Below are 6,775 nucleotides of genomic sequence, written 5' to 3' on the forward strand. Positions count from 1 at the left end.
AATTCTACCTGGTGCACTAGACTTAGTGGATCTGACCGAAGCTACCCCAGTCAAACATGGGCTAGTTAAACCAAAATTTAGTATTAAGTTTTTTGGACGGGAACAGTTTGGAAAGCATTCAGCAAGTGGTCTAATGATATCCAAGTAGTCTGTACGCCTCGCCACTGAACTGAAAGCTTATCCTTATGAAGCCTGCTTGATTAACCCAAAGCAAAATTTGAATCTAACATGGGTTCAATAACCTTTTTCAATTAATTATCAAACCCAATTTAAACTTATTTAAAAATTATTTTAAACTTATTTAAAAATTAATTAAAAAATTATTTTAAACTTATTTAAAAAATTATTTTAAACTTATTTAAAAATTAATTAAAAATTATTTTAAACTTATTTAAAAATTAATTAAAAATTAATTAAAAATTATTTTAAACTAATTTAAACTTATTTAAAAATTAATTAAAAATTATTATTAATTTAAACTTATTTAAAAATTAATTAAAAAATTATTTTAAAACAATTTAAACTTATTTAAAAATTAATTAAAAATTATTATTAATTTAAACTTATTTAAAAAATTTAAAAATTATTTTAAACTTATTTAAAAATTAAATAAAAATTATTTTAAACTTATTTAAAAAATTATTTTAAATTTATTTAAAAAATTAAAAATTATTTTAAACTTATTTAAAAAATTATTTTAAACTTATTTAAAAAATTAAAAATTATTTTAAACTTATTTAAACTCATTTAAAAATTAATTAAAAATTATTTTAAACTTATTTAAAAATTAATTAAAAATTATTTTAAACTTATTTAAAAAATTTAAAAATTAATTTAAACTTAATTAAAAATTATTTTAAACTTATTTAAAAAATTTAAAAATTAATTTAAACTTATTTACACTTATTTAAAAATTAATTAAAAATTATTTTAAACTTATTTAAAAATTAATTTAAACTTAATTAAAAATTATTTTAAACAAAATTAATTAAAAATTATTTTAAACTTATTTAAAAAATTTAAAAATTAATTTAAACTTAATTAAAAATTATTTTAAACTTATTTGAAAATTAATTTAAACTTAATTAAAAATTATTTTAAACAAAATTAATTTAAAATTATTTTAAACTTATTTAAAAATTAATTTAAACTTAATTAAAAATTATTTTAAACTTATTTAAAATTATTTAAACTTAATTAAAATATTAAAACTTAATTAAAAATTATTTTAAAATTATAAAAACTTTTAAAACCTAATTAAAAATTATTTTAAATTATTTTAAAAAAATCATTTTAAACTTATTAAAAATCATTTTAAATTTATTGAAAATTCTAAAACTTAATTATTAAACTATTTTGGAGATATCTAAAATTCTTTTTGATATTAAACTATTTTAAAAATAGAAACATTATTTTAAACCTTAATTATTTTGAAACATAAAACTTAAAAAAAAAAAACTGTAACGCTAAATGTTCCGTCGATTGGACCAAGGTTCGGTCGACGGAACTAACGTTACACAAACCAAACTAACGTTGAATTTATCACACAAATTCAATTTATCGGTCGACCGAACCGGTTTTCCGGTTGACCGAAAACTTCAATCTCCATCCGTTCACCTACATTTTCACCAACCCTTTATCTCTGGAAAGTGAATTTATCGGTCGACCGAACAGTTGTCCGGTCGACCGAACAGTGTCTCGTCGGTCAAAAATAACAGCGATATAAAGGGATCGGTCGACCAAACCCTTGATCAGTCGACCGATCACCCTCTATATAAACAGATTCAGGGAATCCATACAACTCATCCAACACATTCCTCTCGTCTTCTACTTCTTATTCTGTTCGCCGATCCCAGCCTCTCTCCGTTCGAAAATGCCTCGGTAACTTCCTTTTATTCCTTTTAATATTTTTGCACAAGTTATTTATTACATTTTATTATTATTTTTTTAGTGAGAAAAGTAGAGCTTATTGCACAAAGAGAGGTTAGCTCTCTTAATCCCAGCCAAGACCCTAGGTTCTCTACCGAAGAATTGCGTCAATCCTTTCCTAATAAGAAATTTAAAGTGATAGGAACGCGATGCCTAGATCTTCAATTTTATCAAACTTTCTGTCCTGAGGTCATAGACTGATCACACAACACTTTCAATTAGACAACATTCTCTTTTGTCGTCATGCATATAATCCTATTTTGTGTTCTGAGTTTTATCATAATCTGTGTGAACTTGATCCCCATCATTATAGGACTAGAGTTGCTACTCGAGATATGTTATTTGATCTGGACATGTTCCTTCGATTTCTACGGATCCGACCTTCGGTCAACCGTATTTTTTTTAGTGCGTCCCTTCCCGATCCGTTACCTGCTCCTTTCTCTCATCTGACTCTAGACCTCATGTATGCTGACTTCTTTGAGGGACCTCGTCCTAAAAAGATGTCAACTGTACCCCTTAGTCCAAAGATAACACTTTTTATAAGATGATCGTGTCTTGCATTTATCCTTTATCATCTAGAGATCAGGGCATTTTGCGACCAGTTCATCTTTTTCTGATGTACGCCCTTAGACATAGACTAGACTTTGATTTAGGCTACTGGGTATTCAGATCTATCATTTACTATTCAGGGTACAACACTTCATTTAAGGTTCATATGATTCAGTGTCATGTCCTCACTGCTTATATTGCCAATCTCGGTGTAGGGGTTCATCGAGGCGATTTGATTGAGTTGTCTGACTTTGATCTTGTCGGGGTTAGGCAATTATCCTTGGTTGGGATTAAGACTAGCGCCGAAGGGCTTCTGTACAAACGAATTCATCCACACTACATCCCACCGGCTGTCGACGACCCTATTGATGAGGATGATCCGGTCCCTGTTACTGCGCCTCCTCCTGTGGTTATTGATCCTGGATTTGCCATGACACCCTTCTTTGCTTTTCCTCAAAGCAGTTCATATGCTCCTCCTCCTCCTCCAACTAGTGACTTCTTTATCCGTCTGCGAGATGATATTTTTTGTCACGCCCCGGAGGAGTCCCTATCCGAAGAAATTTCGGTAGCATCTCCCCTGTACGGCGGACAATCTGAAACGTTCTACAATCACCATATACCTCATCCGCATGCGGCTGGAATAATAACAATAATAAAACAATCATCACGCAATTAATATCAATTTCAGCCTCTGGTTGACTGTAACGCCCGAAAATTCTCAAAATTATTTTAGAAATATTCTATGATTTTTCTGAAATTTTAGAATATTTTTATGGAATTTTTAGAATAGCGGAAGTAGCAAAAATAAATGGAGTCTTAAAATAGCCTACGCGGGTTTTGAACCAGAGACCTGTTGAGTCCTGTGACTTATAGATAGCTCTAGTAACCAAGTGAACCCAGCAGGGCCGTGCTGAAAGGAAAGGGAAACAATTTAATTTATATTAGAGTTGGGCGAAATTACCCACTTAATATAAATAGGGAATTAATAAGTGAAGAGTTATTTTTAACGTAACTTTTCCTCACCCTCACCCTAGCCACGCCGACCCCTTTTCCTCTTCTTCTCTCGGCGCCAACCACAAGCACACCTAGGGTTCCATCCCTAGGGCCATAGGGGTACTTTCCGGCGACGACTCCGACACGAGGACGCTCCCCTCCGCGAGAGGAACGCATAGACTCGAGAAGATCGTCGAAGAGATCTCTCCTCCGAAAAACCTAGCGATTAGATTTGTAAGAAAATCCGAACAGGAGGTAAGAAACCCCTCACCTACAGTATAAGTAGTTCCCGTACGATTTTTATGCATTAGTTTAGAGATATGCAGTCTTTGGCACATAGGGTGTGCATTAGCGCACACCGAGTGCCCGATTAAATGCTTAGCTCAAGTGAATGCCACCATAGGCATTTTAATAGCTTAGATAAATGCAATAGAAGCATTTTACAGCTCATATAGTCTTGCTACAGCTTTTACAGGACTAAATGTCCAATGGGTAGGCTCCCACAGTCGCCTCTAGGTTCAGACAACCTATTTCTAGGTTTAGATAACCTAGTAAAAGCAAGACAAGAAGTATTAGCTATGTTCAATATTTTACTTTTCAGTGGCACTGTACAGGATTAGATATCCATTGGGTTGGGCTCCCATAGTCGTCTCTAGGTTCAAATAACCTAGTAACCCTACTAAAGTCGGGATTTGCAAACCCGGGTCTAGTTAGGGATGTGCGCATAGCACGTACAGATGCCGAGCCCATTAGCAGTATGATTATTATTTTAATCTACTTATGAATATAGTTTTCAAAACTTCACAACATGGTTATGTGAATTCAGTACAGCTTTAGCATCAGTTTCGTATTAGCTTAGCTCTGCTTCTGTATCAGTTCAGTTTTCTATTGATACAACGTGATAGTTATGATTAGCACTTATGCCATGATCAGTTTCTTATTTCTATATTTTGTCTGCCATGCCATGCTTTAGCATATTCAGTGCATATTTCAAATAACATATTTTCAAAGCATAGATCGTATCACATGTATGTTTTGTGAGGTAGATGGTTTCTTACTAAGCTCTCAAGCTTACAGATACTTTTCCTTATACTGCAGATAAAGGTAAAGGAAAGATGGACTAGCGGGGGCTGGAGGTCAATGCAAGGAAGATGTGTGTGAGTGGAACTTGGAATAAAGATCTTAGGGATCTAGCCAGTTTTGTTTTAAGCATTAGAACTCTGTAGTTTTATTCATTCCGCACTTTAGTATGTTTAAATGCCATGAACTAGTGAACTATGTATTAGGCTATGCTTAGAATACTAAATATTCGTTGTTAGATTGTTTCCCAGTTATTTTAGAACTTGTGTATGTGAGTTTGGCACGAAACAGTGCTGAAATCAGAGTTTACTGCGAAATCAGAAACCCCAATCGATCCATGGATCGATTGGGGGCCCTCAATCGATCAGTGGATCGATTGGGAGCTTGGTTTTACGAACAGTAAGCTTCTAGATCGATCAGCCGATCGATCCAGTCGCACTCTATCGCGAACAGAGAGTTTGGGGATCGATCGTTCGATCGATCGGGGAAATCGCTCCCGCGAACAGAGAGCTCTGGAATCGATCATTGGATCGATTGGCCAGTCTGGATCGATCAGCCGATCGATCCAGAATATTACCCGAGCACAGCAGCCATCGGAATCGATCCGTGGATCGATCCAAACGTCCCAATCGATCAGCCAATCGATCGGAACTCCTGTTTCGGCTGGAAGTACCTAAGTTCAGTATTTAATCATATGTGAAGGTTAGATCCTCTCTTTTGAGTATAGGTACAACCTTTAAAAAGGGTACTTTTCAACATAAGACCAGATTTAGTAGCAATTGGCATGAGTTTAGCAAAATTTTAAATTAGATCACGTTTCCGCACCTTAAAAACATAGCCTAGCACAACATTATTGTGACGGTCCGACCTTACAGCCTAGTTAGTAGAAGGCGGGTCGTTACAGAGTGGTATCAGAGCAAGTTTCATATTTCCCTCACACACATCAGCATTGAACCTGCAGCTTCCAAGTAAGAATACCTCTCACTTTATTATGTTTATTGCTTTTATGTTTGTAGATAACTAAAGTATGCTTATCTGTGATAGTAACTAATGTGATAGTATTAGCTATGTGAACGTGATGATTTAGTTATGTATGTCCTTTGTTCCTTTAGAAATGGCACGAGGACGCCCAGCTAGAAGGGCACCATCTACTGAGCCCCAGCATGAGGCAGACAGTTCAGTGCATCCCCCAGACCTTACAGCATTAGTGGCTCAGTTACAGCAGCAGCTAGCTGAACAGCAACAGGAAATAGCCACCCTAAAGGCTAATCAGCGCCAGTAGTCTTAGAGGTTCCACCAATCCAGCCTACAGCACCAGTAGCCCCAGCAACAGAGGCAAGAAGAGAAGCCTATCTGATCCAGTGGCAGAGAGTCAAGCTAGAGAATTTCTCAGGCACCAGCGAACCATGGGATGCTCAGGCCTGGTTCAAAACACTGGAGAGTACGATGGAGCTTCTGGACTGGCTAGAACATGAGAAGGTGAAGTACGCCTCCTTCTGTTTGACAGGAGATGCACGTATGTGGTGGGAGAGAATTAGAGCGAAGCGCCCAGTGAACCAGATGACATGGGCTGACTTCAGGAAAGAATTCTTCGAGGAGTTCTTTCACATGCGGGTCACGAACCATCACTACGACGAGTTCATAGAGTTTCGCCAGGGCAACCTTTCAGTGGAGGAAGCCGTGAAGAAATTCAACAGATTGGCTCGCCTATGCCCTGAACTAGTCAACACAGAAAAAGAACGAGTTCGGTTGATGCTCAAGATGCTGAGGCCGGAAATAGCAATGAACGTGGCTGGCGGCATTCATAGGCCGCAAACCACCGAAGAACTAGTCAGCAGTGCTCTGACCACCGAGCACTACCAGAATAATATCAAGCAGCAGAAGCAAGTCCTCTCAGAGTCCAAAGGGCAAGGAGGCTCAGGTACTCATAAACAACAGGGCCACAGCTCTAACTGGAAAGGGAACTCCAGCAACAAGCCAAACCAGGGAGTTACCCAAAGGGAGGATCAGCCAGCAAACAACCTAGTTATCCCAAATGTGCTACTTGTGGGAAATTTCACCCAGGAGTTTGTCGCAAGGGCACACGAGGATGCTTTGAATGTGGACAAGAAGGGCATATGGCTAAGCAATGATCGAACAAGACTAGTCTTCCTCAACCACAGCCGATTCAGTACGGAGGCCAGCCAGCACAGCTACATCAGATGCAGGCCGCTTTAGATGGTCC

This window comes from Zingiber officinale, chromosome 9A, assembly GCF_018446385.1.
Source record: "Zingiber officinale cultivar Zhangliang chromosome 9A, Zo_v1.1, whole genome shotgun sequence".
NCBI lineage: Eukaryota > Viridiplantae > Streptophyta > Magnoliopsida > Zingiberales > Zingiberaceae > Zingiber > Zingiber officinale.